Here is an 18,924-nt window from a genome sequence, read left to right on the forward strand (position 1 = left end):
GAGCCCTGCTGGCTCACATGATCCTTACCCACCAATCAGACTAGCCCTGCTGACTCACATGATCCTTACCCACCAATCAGACTAGCCCTGCTGACTCACATGATCCTTACCCACCAGTCAGAAAACACCCTGTGCCAACTGTCAAACCATTAAACTGTTAAACTGTCATAACTGTCAAATCACCCCCAGCTTTATAAATATGCAGAGCTGTTCCTCAATAAAGGGGCATTTTCTCTGATAAGGAGCCTTGTTCATTCTTTCACACGTAATGGAAGATTTGGTGAGAGTTCATGTATAAAAGCAAAAATAGTTCAAAGAAAGCCTCAATTCACTAGAATTACTGGAATCAAGTTAATTTAAAGACAGATATGATATAGTTGCAATGAAAGTTGATAGTTACAGAAGTTCAAATCATCTTAAGGTGGAGTTAAATAAAGAATTTATTTATGAAATCTTTCTATTTATTTTTTATGTAGGCATTTTTGTTACAAATTTCCTAGTACTGCTCTTATTGCATCCTATAAGTTTTGTATGTGGTATTTCTTCTTACATTTCTTTATTTCTTTTTTTCTTTTTTAGGGCTGGGGATAGAACTCAGGGTCCTGTGCATGCTAGGCAAGCACTCTACCACTGAGCTATACCTCCAGGCCCTCCTACTACATTACATTTCTTTCAAGAAATTTTTTAATTTCATTTTGGATTTCTTCAGTCACTCAATGTTCATACAGTAACATGGCATTAAATCTTCATGAATGTGTATAGTTTCCAGAGCTTCTTTAGTTGTTAATTTCTAGTTTTATTTCACTGTAGTCAGAGAAGATAAATGGTATGATTTCAATTATTTGGAATGTGTTGGGACTTGTTTTGTGGCCTAACAAGAGTTCCATTCTATAAAATGTTCCTTGTGGGGCTGGGGATGTGGCTCAAGCGGTAGCGCGCTTGCCTGGCATGCGTGTGGCCCGGTTCGATCCTCAGCACCACATACAAACAAAGAAGTTGTGTCCGCCAAAAATTAAAGAAAATAAATATTTTTAAAAAATCTCTCTCTCTCTCTCTCTCTAAAAAAATGTTCCATGTGATAAAGAAAATATTATATAAAATTATAATATTCTGTAAGATAAATGTTCTGTAAATGTCTGTTAAGTTCATTGTTACATCTTCTTGTAGAACTGATCATTTCATCATTATACTATGACCTTCTTTATCTCTTTTTATAGTTTTGGCTTTAAGAATATTTTGTCTTAAAACAATAACTACCCCTAGTCACTTTCATTTTCCATTTGCATGGAATAGTTTTTCCACCTTTCCACTTTTAACCTGTGTTTGTCTTTACTAATAATATGCCCGCAGCATATCATTGAGTTTTTGTTTTTATACCTATTCAAATAGTCTGAATCTTTTAATTTGGGGATTTAGTTCATTCATATTCAAGATAATTTATATACATCAGGAATTTTGTCATTTTGTTCAACTTCTTTTATTTTGTTTTATATCATTTTTTTAATTCTTCCTTTCTTGTTCCCTTTTGTGGTTTGGTAGTGTGTCATTTGTAAAGAAGGGGGGCAATAAAACACCCTGTCCCTGATTGTCCCTTTTTGCTCATAAAACCTAATCAAATTAAGAGGACAGTGAGAATAAGTGTGGGACAGAAGGCTCAGATAAATACTATCTTGAAGAACAGTGGTTTTCCCTCATGTATTCTGAGAATTATGACAAGTTAATATTATCTGTATAAAACTGATTTCTTGCATGCATAGTAGGATAGCTGCTCTTTGGGATGCATCTCATACAGTGCAGATGACAGTACTATCTATGGAGAGGTATGTGCTCATCCAACCACCAGACCAGGGCAAAGCTTCATGAGGAATAGGAGGTGCTACTTTCTGACAAGGCACTGGAGTCAGTACATGTAGCAAAGGTGCACCTCTGCAGCCTTTCACATCTAGACCTCCCTAACAAGTATTTGTTAATAAACTTTGTATCTCATGTCCCATCTCCAGGTGTCCTCCTTTCTCTTGACAACCCATCCCACTGCCCTAACATAACTGGACTGTAACCATTATAGCTGGCTTATTATATCAAAAAGTTTAAATGCTTTTCTATTTCTTTTTATGTATCTAATTTGCCAGTGAATTTTGTATTTTGATGTGTTATCATGATGGTACTTATCTTTCCTTTGCTTCTGGATGAAGAATTTCCTTAAGAATTTTTTGTAAAGTTCATTTAATGGTAATGAATTCCTCAATGTTTTCCTGTCTTGAAAATTATTTCTCCTTTTTTAGGGGCATATTTGCTGGAGATAGTATTGTCAGTTGATGGCAATTTTCTTTCCGAACTTGGAATATGTCATTTTTTTCCTCTACTCTTCAAGGTTTCTTCTCAGAAATCTACTGTTTGTCTAGGGGGATTACCTTAAATATGATTATTCTTAGAGTTTTTAGGATTCTCTCTTTGTTTTCTAATTTTGATAGTTTGTCTATAAGATGTTGGGGTTAGCATATTTTCGGGCAATACCTGTATGGAGTCCAAAAGGCCTCTTATACTGGGGTGTCCATATCTTTCCCAAGATTATGGAGATTTGCAACTATAATGTCATTGAATTTTTTTAATGACTTTTGTTTTAATTTCTCCTTCAAATACTTCCAAATCTGTGTTCAAAAAGCCTCAAAGCTGTTTTTTATTCATTCTTTCTTTTATTTTCTTTTTCTTATCTTCTTTGATATTTTAAATTTTTGTTTGGAATATTGCAAAAGACCTGACTCAAGTTCAGATATTCCTTCTTCCAGTTGATCTAGTTTTTTGGGGGGTTTTCAGTGTTATTTCTTATTTGACTTATTATGCTCTTTATTTCATTTCCAAGATTTCCTTGCTGGACTTTTAATTCATATTGTGCATTGTCTTCCTAATTTTATTCAACTGTTTGCATTCTCTTGAATAACATTAAGCTTCATTAAAAATTATTCTTTTAAACTCTTTACCAAGCATTTTATCAATACCATTTCCTTTAGGATTTGTGGCTAGAGAATTATTGTGTTCGTTTGGAGGTGTTATTTTTCTTGTGATCTTTCATTGGTATTTGTGCATTGGGTGAGACGGTTATCTTGACCACTTACTTTGTAGAAAGTTTTCCCTTTACGCTGTGTCTTGGGTATTTGTTTGGCATGCAGTATTCACTCTGGCTCCAGCTGGGCACCATAATGTAGTTTTAAAGCTGTCATTAATGACCAGGGACACAGTGTGCATTATGGTGGAGTCAGAGAGACCCACTGTCTCTAGGGGTGACACAGGAATGGGGACTCTCTTACAGTTCCAGCAGGTATGGTGAACACAGCAGTGATGTGTGACTATGGTATGGCTGCTCTGAAAATGAGATAAGTAGCATCAGTTGGAAATTTGCTCAGACACTGCTTAAGTGAGCTCGGTTGCTGGCAAGGCCTCTATCACTACTGTGATTTGAATATCAAAAATCCTCCACAAGCTCAGGTACTGAATTTTTGGTCCCCAGTGCAGCAACACTCAGAGGTGGAATTTTTAGAAATGATTGGATCATGATTGATTAATCGATTAATCCAATGGATTACTCCATGGATGGATTCACAATTTGATGACATTATTGGGAGGTGGTAGAAACTATAGGAGGTAGGGTGTGGTTGGAGGAAGTAGGCCAAGAGGGCATATCCTGGAAGGGTATATCTTGTCCCCAACATCCTCAGGTTCTCCAGTGCCCCTTGGATGTTGTCTCCTCTCCCAGGTTATGAGGTGAGCAGCTTTGCTCTCTGCCATGCCTTTCTGCCATGAGGTACTGCCTCACTACAGGTCAGAAACAATGGAGCCAGAGCTCATGGACTAAAACCTCCTAGACCATGAGCCAAGATAAATATTTCCTCCTTTAATTTGTTTATCTCAGGTATCTTATTTTTACAATGATAAAAAAGTTAACTAACACAACCACTGTCAGCCCCAGCAGTGGTGGAATACCTGGAGTTCCTGCCATCAGAATAGGCAGGAGCACAGGTGCCACACACCGAATAGTGGAGGCACCAAGGGGAACTTTTCCTTCTTTTATATTCTTTTCAGGTTTTGATGTTAAGATTTAGTTGATTTCATAAAACAAGAGGTATTCCCCTTTTCTCTGATCTCAGAAATAATTTGTGTAATATTGTTTTATTTTCTTCTTAGAAGTTTGGGAGAAATTATCAGTGAGGCCATCTCCTTCTGGAGTTTTCTCTATGGGATATGTTTGAGGATTCAATTTCTTTAACAGGTAAAATATATTCAGATTTTTAATTAATAATTATGTCCCCCGTCAGTTTTGGTAAGTGTGCTTTTCAAGATTTTCTTTTTCATTTTGTCTTAGGTATAATTAATTATTTTAGGATATATGGTGGTAACAGAAATGTTTTATCCGAATGGTAATTTTTTTCTTTCTCTTATTTTTTGATCGGTCTTTCTTGATATTGATAAAGTTTCATTAAGATGTTTAAAGATGTCACTTGTATTAGGATTTTCCAAAGAAACAGAACTTTTATAAGATATATATAAAGAGTTATAATGACGGATTGGATCGCACAATTATGAATGAGGAGAAGTACTAGGATCTGCATTTGGCAACCTGGGTACCCAGGAGAATTTATGGTATAGTTCCTGTTGGAGTCTGAAGGCCTGAGAAACAGTAAAGATAGTGGTGTAAGTTTTGTTTCAAATTTGAATTCTAAGGCAGAAAGCTGATGTCAAGTTGAAAGATAATTATGAAAAGAAAAAAAATGAATGCTCCTTTAGATAACATTTTTGTTCCGGCTTTCCATTGTGTGAGGCCCACCTACACTGGACAAGGAAATCTGCTTTACTCAGGCTACCAACTCAAATATTAATCCCCTACACACATATTACAGACACACCCAGAAAGATGTCTAATCATATCAGGTCACCCCAGGGCACAATCAAGTTGACAAACACACCTCAGATAGAGCACTATCTCCAGGACATATATAGAACTTAAAAACATTAACACCAGAAAAACAAATAACCCAATCAATAAATGGGCTAAGGAACTGAACAGATACTTCACAGAAGAAGAAATACAATCGACCAACAAATATATGAAAAAATGCTTGACATCTCTAGTAGTTAGAGAAATGCAATTCAAAACTGCTCTAACATTTAATCTCACTCCAATCAGAATGGTAATGATCAAGAACACAAGTAACAATAAGTATTTGTGAGGATGTGGGAAAAGATACACTCATACATTGCTGGTGGGACTGCAAATTGATACAACCACTCTGCAAAGCAATATGGAGATTCCTCACAAAATTTGGAATGGCACCACCATCTAACTCAACTATCCCACTCCTCAGTTTATATCCACAGGACTTAAAATCAGCCTATTGCAGTGACAGAGCCACATCAATATTTTACAGCTCAATTCACAATAGCCAAATTATAGAACAAACCTAGATGCTTTTCAACGGATGAATGGATAAAGAAAACGTGGTCTACATACACAATGGGATGTTATTAGTCAGCCTTAAATAAGGATGAAATTATGGTATTTGCAGGTAAATGGATGGAGCTGGAAAATATCATGCTGAGCAAAATAACCAATCCCCAAAAATCAAAGGCTGAATGTTTTTTTCTGATAAGTGGATGCTGATTTATAGTGCGGGGCAGGGAGGGTGGCTATGGAAGAATAGAGGAATTTTGGGTTGGGCACGACCTCTGTGACTCTGAATCCTGTACAGCCAGAGGATTGAGATGATGTGCTCCATTTGTATACAATGTGTCAAAATGCTTTCTGCTGTCATGTATAACTAATTAGAATAATTTTTTTAAAAAAAATAGCTTTTGACTTTGCCAATGTTCTTAACTGAAAACTTACTTTCTACTTTACATTTGTCTTTATATATTCTTCCTTCTACTTCCTTTGTTTTTAATTTGCAGTTCTTTCTATCATCTCAAGATAAAAGCTTTGATGATAGATTCTCAAACTTTCTTATTTTCTAATGTATGCTTTTAAAGCTAAAATTTCCCCTTCGAACACTACCTGTGTTTTCTGTTTAGAAATATGTTTTCATGATTAGGCTATTTAAAATATTTTAAAAATCCAATTAGGCTTTTCTATTTGACTCAATGAGTTAATGTTTTGAAATTTGAGATTTCCAAATATCTTGAGGGTTTTTTTAGGTATATTGATCTCTTGCTTACTTCCAACCTGGTAGGAGAATATACTCTATATGCTTTCAAGTATTGACATTTTTAAAGATGTTTTCATGGTTCAAAATGTGGTCTCTGGTTCAATTTTGCAGAGCTACTTGAAAAGTGCATGTATTCTTTCTTGTATCAATTAAGTAGACTTGGTGAATCATATTGTCTAATTTTATATATCACCACAAGTTTTTTCTGCTTGTTTTATCTCCAGTCTCATTGTAGGTTGGTGAATTTCTTCTTCATATTCTATCAGGTTTTTTTTTAATTAGAAAGTGCTATTTCTGCATACAATTTTAATATTATACCTTCTCTTTAGTATGAAATTTAATATTATGCTTTTCATATTTTACAAACAGCATTTCATGTTATTTATTTCTTGGTTCTTTAAATTTTCACTGCACTACATTCTAATATTTAAAATTTGTGTCTTATAAATAAAGTGTTATTTCTCTTAAATGTAGTCCAATAGCCTTTGTTATTTAATTATATTTGTAGACCGCTTACATTTCATGCAACTTTTGGTTTAGTTTAATAAATCTATCATTTTGCTGTTTGTTTTTATTTTCCCCATTTGTTTTTCCTTTACTTCTCCTTTCCTGCCTTATTTTAAATAATTGATTCCTTTTTAAATATTGTATTATCTTCTTTACTAGCAATTTAGTTATAACATTTTTGTATTTTTTTCCCACTGGATACCTTAGAGTTAAACTTACACATCAGCTTTTCCCAAATAATACAAGAATGTTGAAGAAATCTGACAATTTATCCTCTCCCATCTTTTGTTCTTTGGTTGTGATATATTTTATTTCTAGATATTCTATAAACCTCACAGGATACAAATTTTTTAAGATTTTTAAATATATTTCATTTTCTTTTTTACCTTTACCTTTCTAAATCTCTTCATTCTGCCATATGCTTCTTTGCTTCCCTTGGGATTACTTTTATTTGAAATGAATGATTCCATTTACTATTTTAAAATCTGCTTTGTAAAAAAAAAAATCTCAGTTTTTTGTAAGATAATGTTTTCATTTTTCTTAATTTAAGAAGGTTATTTTTATTAAATGTAGAATTCTTAGTGGACAGATTTTTTTTTCTTTTACCACTTTAAAAGAATGTCATTTTATTGCTTTGTGCCTTGTACAGTTTCTGTTCAAAACCCAGATATAAGTTATGTTTTCTGGGCTGGGGATGTGGCTCAAGCGATAGCGCGCTCGCCTGGCATGCGTGCGTCCCGGGTTCGATCCTCAGCACCACATACCAACAAAGATGTTGTGTCCGCCGAGAACTGAAAAATAAATATTAAAAATTCTCTCTCTCTCTCTCTCTCTCTCTCTCTCTCTCTCTCTCTCTCTCTCCTCTCTCACTCTCTCTCTAAAAAAAAAGTTATGTTTTCTTATAAGAAAATTTTCAGGGTTGGGGGTATAACTCAGTGGCAGACCTAACATGCACAAGATCCTACCTAAGTGTAATCCTAGCAACACACACAAGCAAATTTTCCCTCTCTAGCTGATTGTAAGACTATTTTAACCCATTATCTTTGGAGTCTAGCAGTGTAAGCAAATATAATATGCTTTGTTATTTATTTCTTGGTTCTTGGTTCCATACCGTTATTTTGATTTCTTTTGTATTTATTCTGCTTAAGGTTGATTTAGCTCCTCTAATCTGTGAGTTGATGTCTTTCATCAAGTCTGAAAAATTCTTCATTGTTCATTTCCAAATGTTGGTTCTGAATCATTCTTTTATTTCTCTCTTTCTCTCATTCTTTCTTTCTATGACAATATTTACATGAATATTAGACCATTTGAATAAATCCCACATGTTTCTTATTCTCTGTTCTGTTTCTTTTCATCTATTTTTTCATATTTCATTTTGACCATTCTCTGAGTTTTCTGTTTCCAACCTGTGGTTAACCCAATAAAATGACTCCTTAATTTTAGATATCACATTTTTCAGTTCTTGAATGTTCTTCACTTCATTCTTTTCATCATCTCCACTTTACTGGTAAAATTTCTACCTTCTCATTCTTTTCTATATCTCTATTTTTTGCTTTTCTTTTTTTAATTTTTATTTTTTTTAACTTTTTTTTTATTTCTCACAAAATGACAATAGTGGAATGCATTACAATTATAATTATCCATTCACAATACCATTTTTTGTAATACTGTATATAAAGTATGTTCACTCCAAATTATGCCATTATACATGAGCTCTATTATTATTATTATTATTATTATTATTATTATTATTGCATTATAATTCTTTTTTTAAAGAGAGAGAGGAGAGAGAGAGAGAAAGAGAGAGAGAATTTTTTAATATTTATTTTTCATTTTTTGGTGAACACAACGTCTTTTATATATTTTTTATGTGGTGCTGAGGATCAAACCAAGCACCCCACACATGCCAGGAGAGCGCGTTACCACTTGAGCCATCCCCAGCCCGCATTATAATTCTTTATACACCTTTATACCACAATTTATCATATCTCTGTATATAAGGTATGTTGACACCAGATTCACATCTTCATACATGTATTTTGTACAATGGTGAGGGTCTCCTTCTCAAATAGCATTTTTTCCCTTGACCAATGAGTACAGTGTCTGAATCATCATTTTCCCACCAGTTTCAACTAATGTTTTTGTTATATATTAAATATTCACATATAACTTAACATATCTGGATTCCATTCTTCTATTCATATACCAGTGTATATTGCTTTGATTAAAATAACTTTATAGTATGTTCTTGTCATCTCATGAAGCCAATTCTGTATCAGTACTCTCCTTATTTGTATGATTCCTGAAAAATACTATTTATTTTTCCATAAAATTATAATATTTTAAATTTAATTCTCCAACTTTCTGGGTTACTTTGTTTATAATGTTTCTTGAAAATAGCATGTAATAATTGAACTCAATTTATACCCAGTATAATATTATTATATATTTTAATAATTTTACATTTATTTTGTTTTATTATTTTTCATTTTTATCTACTTTCTCTTCTTTTCATTTCCCCCTTGCTAATCTCAAATATTTTCATACTCTTGCATCCTATTAATAATGAACTTTCTTTTCCTTGTCCTCATTATCAGATTTATATTCTCTAATATTATGAGAAAGTAAGATACTGTTTCTTATTAAATTAATTCCTCCTCTACTACTTCTTGTGCTGTTAAGCTGAGACTCCCTCCTCAATTTCCCAGTTTGCAAAGAATTTGCATATTTCCATTTAAATTTATTTAAATAAATTTATTTAACTATAATTTAAATATTTTAATTTAATATATAATATATAATTTAAATATAATTTAAATACTTTAAATTTATTTAAATATAATTTAAAAATAATTTGTATTATTATTTAAATTTCCTTTCAGAATGCCAACTAATGAATCATTATCTATTTAGATATACATAGGTATTTGTCAGCTTTCTTTCATTATAACAAAATGCCTGAGAAAATAGGAGGAGGGGAAGTTATTTTGGCTCACAGTTTCAGAGATTTCAGCCCATGGTCACTTGGCTCTATTGTTTCTGGGCCTGTGGCAAAGAAGAACACCATGGAGGAAAGCACATGGTACAGTAAACATGTTCACCTCCTGGTGGCCAGGAAGCAAGCAGGGGGTGGAAAGAGGAAAGGAACAGGGACAAGATATACATTCCAGGACATGCCCCTGAAGTCTTACTTCTTGCAAATAGGTCCTAACTCCTGACATTGCCACCACCTCCCAGTAGTCCATTAAGTTATAAGTTCATGAATGAAATAATCCATTTGTAAGGTTAGAGCCCTCATGATACAATCACCTCCCAATGACCCCATCTCTGAAAATTGCTGCACTGGGGACAAAACTTTCAATATATGATCTTTGGGGAAATATTTAAGAGCCAAACCAGAACATTATATATATTTATATAACAGGATTCAATGCTCACTACTATTTCCTTTCGTCATCATTATTCCATATTTGAGTCTTTTTAAAGATTTTCTTATGTCCTTAGAGTCCTCATATACGGTATTTATGTGGAAAACTTTTTAATTATTTGGTCATCTTCAAATATTTTTCTCTTCTCTAACAGGTGAATGATACCTAAGTTGGATACAGGACTTTGGTGTTACAACTTTTTTTAATCCATAGATTTTTTATTCCACTCTCTCTTCTGCCTTCTAGTGTTACAGATAGATGACTAACAATATTCCAATTTATTTTCTCTTGTAGAAAACGTATGATTTTGTTTGAGAATTTGTAACATTTTATTAGTTAGCCTTGCATTACTGTAATGAAGTACCTAAGGCAGTTAACTGATAAAGAGAAGTGATTTACTTAGCTCATGGTTTTGGAGGTTCCAGTCCAAAATCAGGTTCTCCCATTGATTTTTTTCCTTTCCTAAGGGAACCAGATGATAATGACAGGGGTGCATGGTTGGAAAGACCACTCACATTATGAACCAGAAGCAGAGAGAGAAATATGACAGGTTGAGGTCCCAAAGGCCCTTCTGGGGCACACACCAAGACCTAAGGATGACTCTCTAGTCTATCTTTTAAAGACTCAGAGCAGTTTGCAATACTTGCCACTCAAGGGACAAACCCTCTAATACATAGACCTTTGTGGAATGGTATACATATTCAAACCATCACTATTATGATTTAGATATGAAGTTTCCTCCAAAAGTTCATGTGTGAGAATGCACGAAGGTTTAGAGGTAAAAAGATTGGGTTGTGAGAGCCTTAACCCCATCCATGCGTTACTCCTCTGATAGGGATTAACTGGTTGGTAATTGTAGGCAGGTAAGGTGTGACTAGAGGAGGTGGGTCACTATAGGTGTGCCTTTGGGGTTTGTGTTTTGTCCATGGTGAAGGAGCTCTCTCTCTCTCTTTCTGCTTCCTGGTGCCATTTCCTGAGCTGCTTTTCTCTTCCACACCCTTCTTCCATGATATTCTGCCTCACCTTCAGTCCAGAACAATGGAGTTGGTCATCTATGGACTGACACCTCTGAAACTGTAAGCCCCCAAATAAACTTTTTTTCCTCTAACTGTTCTCAAGTCTTTTGGTGGCAGCAGGAAAAAAAAAAAAGTTTATTAAAATAATACCACATCTTTAAAATTAGGTTTCAGGAAGTTTATTTAAAAAAATATGACTATATGTGTGTATTTTTTCTTTACAATGGCATTAATACCTCATTAAAATTTTTCTCCAAAATAGGAAAAAATTGTATTATTTATTTAATTATTGTGTGTTTATATATGTTCCATAACACTCTGAAATTCCTGTTTTCAATTAAGTCTTTTCAGGTTATGTTACAAATCTTTTGTCCTTTCTCATAAATTTCAATTCTTCGTATTTTTAAAATATTTCATACAATTAGTCTTCCAAACCATTAACTTGTATCTGACCAATGACCATCATTCATAGAGGCTCTTTATCCAGTTGAGCAAGTTATCTTCTCTTTTTTTCTTTTCATGAATGGGTGTCAAACTTTTGTCAATTTTTTTTTATCTGTTGATATTATCATATGAACTTTCCTTTTATACTCTTCTAATATTAGAAAACACATTGATTTTCAAATGTTAGATGCACTTTACCTTTCTGAGAATAAACATTTAATAACGACATATTATTCATTTTCTATACTACTGGCTGCATTTCTTAATATTTTTTAGAATTTTTGCATCTATTTTCAAGAGGGATATTTGTCTATACTTTTCTCTCTTTATAATATCATTTCTACTTTTGGTATCAGGATAATAAGGTCCTCCTCTTAAAACAAATTGGAAATTATTCCATACTCTCTAATTTATGAAAGAGTTTTTTTTTGGCATTGTTGTTTTTTCTTCCTGAAGTGTTTCATCAAATTAATCAGTGAAACCACCTATTTGTAAATTGAAGAAGTGGAGTGGTAATTAAATTATCAAGTGAATTCAATTGTTAAAGAGACATAAAGATGCTCAGATTTTCCATTTTGTTGACTAAAATTAGCCTAAATTTTATTATAATAATCCCACATTATCCTTTTAATGTCTACAGAATCTGTGATGGTTTCTCCTCTTGCATTCCAAATATTAGTTGTTGTATCTTCTGCCTCTTTTACTTGATCTGTTTGGCTAGTTTTTCAATTTTGTTGATTATGGATACCTAGAGTTGATGTCATTCTTTTCTTTATGATTTGTCCATTTTTTCATTGTTTCCCAATCCCTTTTCCTTCTCCTGTCTGAATTATTTCTATTGCCATACATTCCAGTTCTCTGAACTTTTCTTCTATAGAGTTTACTCTGCTGTTAATTCCTTGAAGTCAGTTTTTCATTTCAGATATTGTATATTTTATTTTTCAAAGTACTACTTGTCATTTTTATGCCTTCTAATTCTCTCCTCTGTGTATTCATGGTTTCCTTTAAATTTTATAGATGTTTTAATGTCTGCAACTGATATGTCCGTCCTCATTTTCAAGTTATTTTTGTATTGATTTTTCTGTTTGTTATAAGTGCATATTTTACCTTCTCATAATCAATAACTTTATTTGGTGCTAACTATTATGAAGTTTACATAGTCAAAGGCTGAATTGTATTTTCTTCCTTTAAAGAGTGGTTGACTTTGTTCTGACATATACTTAAATTATTACGTCACTGACACATGTGATCCTTTGAAAGATTTTTTTAAATTACACATAACACTACAGTGATCTTGACATTTCATACATTTGAATTAAATGGGGTATAATTTCTCATTTTTCTGATTGTACAGATTGCAGAATCACCTTGGTCTTACAGTCACCCATATACATACAGCCATAAGATTGTTTTAAAACTCTCTTAGGATGGATTTAGAGCAGTCTGTGTATTGGAGCTGGGTTATATGAATACTAAGACATGACTACTCTGAGACTACCACCAGGTGCCCTGAGTTTTCAGCAAGGGCACTCTGGTCTAGTTAGTCAGAACTCAAATATCTTCCCAATCTATATCAGCTCCCAAAATTACCATGGAGTCTCATTTTAGTAATGCAACAGTTTCACAGAGACTCCTTGTGAATGTCTGGAGCTCTTTTCCGCATAGGTCTCTCTTCCCTGGTATTCTGGCAAAATTTTTAGCAGCCTTGATTACTTCACATTGTGATTCCTGTTTTCTCTATACAGTGAAACGACTGAGTGATGCTTGGAAGTTCCATCCTGCACTGTGCTCTGGAATGTCTGCAAGCAACGAACCAATATGATCACATGGCTCATCTCATTTGTTTGCCTCCCCTCTCCTGGGGTCATTGTCCTCCACTTTCCGTGGTCCACTGTCAAAATTACTAAATTATTCCTGGCTGCAAACGTTCTATTTACTGACTTATTTAGTTGGAAATTTAATGTTTGGGGCTTATGTTCTATGTTTAGATAACTTTGGGGGCATGCAGCTCAATTCTAATTTCTTCCGGTATGATGATTATTTTCTGTTCACATTCTCATCTGTTTATTTCAATAGTCCACTAGGCATGCAGTCTATTTTTTTTTTACATAATTTTCCACAGGCTTTCAGGCCCACTAAGATGGTGGTGATAGTGGTGGTGATTTTGTGTTCTTTGGGATTTGGTTTTGTTTCTGACTCTCTGAGGCTCATAGCTGTTGGACTGCACTAAGAGAAAGCATTTCCCAAAAAGGAGGCAAGTGAAGCAGCATCCCTTGAGCTGGCCTCCAGACTTCTGCTGAGAAACCCACAAGAAGCCTCCATTATGTCAGACTCACCCAAGCTCAGGGCTGGGATGACTCAACGCTTCTCCTCTGGAGACCAAGGAGACCAGTCATATTCATGATATACAGGCCATAAATGTTACCTTCATCCCCTAACCCTCACAGCATAACGCTGGTAGATTTTACAATCACAATCCTTACCCGAGTGCTCCCACACAGATCCTCAAGTGCTCAATGAGCTCACTGGAGAAAAAAATCCCACACTAGTGTTCTCTGCCAGTGCTCCAACAAAACCAAAGGCCTCATGAACTAGAAACCTGTAGGACTCAGTAGAGACTTAACTGAGAAGATATAGCTAAATCAAACTTGGATAAGGAAGAAAAGATAGTATTTCTTTTGCCATTATGCAACATAAATTTTAAGACATTTCCTTTGGTGCTTCCTGTGTATCTCCCACTTAATATCCTTGTCAAAGAGAGAAAAGCTAAGTTCATAAAAGTAACCCATGTCCTAGGTTAATCATTTATTCCTCATTGAAAGATATTTGCATTTCAACCACAACCTTTATAAACAGGGACTTAATCTAAATTTATTTGTATATGAGTAGAACTTTTAAATACCATGACAAGCTAGACAAGGCAACATTTTCTTTGTGAATCCAATTCACAAGGGGAATGGCTACATCAAAAAATATGAACACCCTCAGCAGATATTACCAGTAATTTCACCAATAGCAGTGTATAAAACAGGTATTACTTCTCACCAAACCCTTGGCTGCATAAGATATTCAAAATTATGAAAGTCTGGTAAGTATAAAGTATTAATTCATTTTGACTCTATTTTATTATTATTATTTTTAGTGCGTGGTAGTTGCACATAGCAGTGGGGTTCACTTTGACAAATTTGTAAATGCATATGACATAGTTTTCTCCATTTCCATCCCCAGTACTACTTCTCTTCCCTCCCTTGCCCCCTCCCCAAATTCTTTTTCTCTACTCTATTGGTCTCCCTTCTATTTGTTTATTTATTTTACATTCATGCATTAGAGTCATACATAAAATTGGAATGCATGGTTATATATTCAGACATGCTCAAGGCATAATCTGGTCAATTTTATTTCCCAGAACTTCCCTTTGGTCTCCCCTCTTCCCTCACCCTTTGTCCACTGCTTCTACTCTACTGCTCACCCTTCTATTTTCATAATAATAGATATTCATTATATTTGCCTTTTGGGTAACAACTTCTGTAAGATGATTACTTATATTTTTTATATCATACTAGATTTTTTCCTTACCTACTGATAAATATCCTTTGAATAGTCTGGGATGGAACTTCTTATAAAATAATGGTAATACCTTCTTCCAAATCTTTAACTTGACTTTTAGATTACAGTTTTTAAAGTCAGAATTGTCAAGTTTGTCACTCTTTCCCTTAAAGTTGGTGCCTTTTATTCTTTTTTTTTCCCTGTTTCAAAAGGCTTTTCTTTGTCTGAAATCATGATGTAATTGTCCTGTGTTTTCTTGCAAAATGGTTTTAGTTTTGTTCTTCACATTTAAGATCTTTCCATCTGGAATTTGTTTTTGTGAGATAGAAATATAACCTAGGGAAATAATTATTATTTTCCCTAAAGCAAGCCAATTTTTACAGTTCTGTTTATTAAATATTTTCCTCCCTAATTCTCCGCTAACCAGTAATGTTGCCACTGTTTTATACCAAATCCCCCAATATGGCTCTATTTCCTGGTTCTTTTGTCTGTTTGTTCATCCAGGAGATCAATGTTTTGTTGTAAGGGGAGTTTTGAGAAGCTCATTTATGACTGTCCTCTACCATGGAACTATGCTCCATGTTTTATTCAGCTTCTTTGTAACTGTGACCAAAAGACCTGACAAGAACAATTGTAGAAGGAAAAGTTTATTTGGACTCATGGTTTCAGAGGCCCTGTCCATAGATGGCCAATTCTATTGCTTTGGGCCCAAGGTGAGGCAGAACATCATGGTGGAAGGTTGTGGAGGAAGAAAGAAGCTCAGGACATTAGCAGCAGGGAAGTAGAAAAAGCTCCACTCCCCAAGGACAAACTATAAGCCCCAAAGCACACTACCAGTGACCTACCTCCTCCAACCAACCCTGCCTGACTACACTTACCACCCAGTTAATCCCTATCGGTGGATTAATGCACTGACTAGGTTAGGTCTCTCATAACCCAATCATTTTACCTCTAAACTCTCTAACATTTCTCACACATGAGCTTTAGAGGGATACCACATGTCTAATGGCAAAATCATGTTGGAAACACTTAACCATCAGAGTCAAGGGGGATGTAATTGACATCATGCAACAAGACCCAAGGATTTAGTGTGCTTGACACAGGGATCGCCAGTGACGGCCAATAGAACATGATGTCTGTAAAGATATAAGAACAGCAGACTAAAGTGTTGGTGATGAAAGAAGAAAGGAAGGAAGGATGAAAGGAGGGAAGGAGGAAGGAAGGAAGGAAGGAGAGAGGAAGTGGGGGAGGAAGGAAGGAGGGAGGGAGGGAGGGAAAGAAGGAAGGAAGGAAGGGTGAGCAGAAAATTGTCACTTTCATCCAGCTCCCAAATCTACCTCTATTCAACATTGTTGATTAGATCCCCTTGGAGAATGATCCTGAACAGGCCTCTATAGAAATATATATTAAATATTCTTTCTTGCTCAAAGACACCTGAAGTCATTTGCCAGGATAAAGGCCTTTAGGGAACAAGTAATACCCCAACTTTCCAAAGTGACACAAAATAACTCCTATCTCATACCTCCAGTCTGAACGGAGAGTTTAGGGAAACCAGGTAATCAATAGAGTCATGGTACAGGATCATCTGATTACAAAAAAGGTGGGGGTTATTTTCTAGTTCTTGGAACACAATATGATTATTTCCTCAGATTCTAAATGTAAGCGATGCAGATATATGTATTAGTTTGCATTGGGGGACTGAACCACAAAATACATTTAATAAGGATTTTCCATTCCATTTCTCAGAGTCCATTTTTCTAGACATGAATTGTATCTAGAGCTTTGTAATAAATTGTTCCGATGTTTTCTTTTTTCCTTTCATTTTGCAGATGTTAAGCACATGGAGCTCAGATGTGAATTTTCCTTCCTTTGAAATACAATAATATCGAAACATTTTGATCAGAACAAAAATGTTTGTATGTTTTCATTTCTTAACATGAGGGCATTATAAACTCTTCAGCTCTTTGAGGATCTTCTGCACAATGAAATGCTGTAGGTTTAGAGATTGCTAGTTGATTTCGACATGCAATTGAAGCTATCATGACTACTTTATTCAGACTTTGATATTTCTGCTACTGCATTTTACAATCTTTTCAAATCTCAGTGCTGAAAGATAATGAAAACCTTTTAGCAAAATATTCTTAAACTTCTCTGTGCCTAATTTCATCACAATAACCTGCTTGTTCAGTTCTATAGAACTCAGGCTTCCTGTACATCCCCGAATGCACCATTTTCATTTTCAGCAGCAATTTTATTAACCTGTCAGGCGTAGTGAAACAGACACCAGGGAACATTTGAGTATTCATAATGCTCTTTTGCAAGTATTCTCCTCTCCAGCCCACAAGCAGATGTGGCCCTACAACATCCTACGGACTGGTCTGAAAAATTTCTCCTTAGTGAATTGGTTACCAATACTAACACTAGCATAGAAAAAAATATGTTTATGTTTTCCACAATGTGTTTATCTAGTTATTTCCCATTTTCACGTTTATAAAGATAATTTATCTTCTTATCTAGGTGACACCTTTGGATTTGAGAAAATTAGAGTGGTCCATAATGAAAATACATCCTCATAGGCCAACCACTATTAGCTAGTTATGTACAGGTTATTTGAGATGATGGCTAAGAAGAAACCAAGAGTACATTCTACTACTTCACAATTTTTCTTAGATTCATCATATTTATTAATAGCTATTAGTGTAGCAAAAAAAAGTGTCCCCCAAAATAGAAACATCATCCCTGGGAAATCAGAGTAATATGCTGAAATAAGCACACACTTTTTTATTATCTTTGACTTCAGACTTCAACTGCTCACTTGCTAGTTTTGACTGAGAGCAAATCATTGAGTCCCAGGGTCATCATATGTAAACTGTGAATAGTTTATACATGAATCAGAAGATTGTTCTGAAAATAAAGTAATGAAATACATCTAGCACAATATCTAGTACATCATAAGAGTTGGCTGAATGTTAGTTTTTAGAAAAAAGTTCTCTTTTTGTTTGTTTGTTTGCTTCGGGCCCTGGTGATTGAACCCAGGGGCACTCTACCACTAAGCTGCATCCCCAACCTTTTTATATTTTTATTTTAAGACAGAGCCTCGCCAAGTTTCTGAGGCTAGCCTCAGACTTGGGATCCTCCTGCTTCAGCCCTCCAAGGCTGAAGGCATGCACCACTGCACTTGGCAAGACAGTTTTCATAGGGGAAAATAATTGCCCAGATTCAAACGTTAGACAAGATGATTTCTCAAATTCCCTCCAGTTTTGTTTCTGATTGTCTAATTCCAAATGAGGGCAAAAGAATCAAGGAAGGAATTCCCATGTGGCTCTCCTGCAGAAGTTCCAATAACACCAAACATCCCATCAGCATCACGCTGCCTTCACATATTGTCAGCTTCAGCTGTGAAAGTCATTTTCCCACAGAGTCCTCACTATGTCACTGGGACAAGAATAAGTTCTTAGTTAAGAAGACAAATTTTTCTGGTTGGAATTACAGTGTCTAAATTCAAATTTCACTCTTAGGATACATGCCTTTTCAAGCATAGCTAAAAAAACAAACACAGTCTGATCAAACCCGTGTATCTCCTACCCTAAGGAAGACTATTAACTTCATAAATCCCACTTTTTATATCTTCAAAGTCAAGATTAACAATAAAATTCAGCCAGACTCAGTGGTCAGTACTGGTAATCCTTGCTACTCAAGAGGCTGAGGCATGAAGATCACATGTTTGATTCAGCCTGGGAAACATAGTGAGAGCTGTCTCAAAATAGAAAATAATTAACTAAATTAAAT

Source organism: Spermophilus citellus (genome assembly GCF_964194105.1).
Source record: "Spermophilus citellus genome assembly, chromosome: 8".
Lineage (NCBI taxonomy): Eukaryota > Metazoa > Chordata > Mammalia > Rodentia > Sciuridae > Spermophilus > Spermophilus citellus.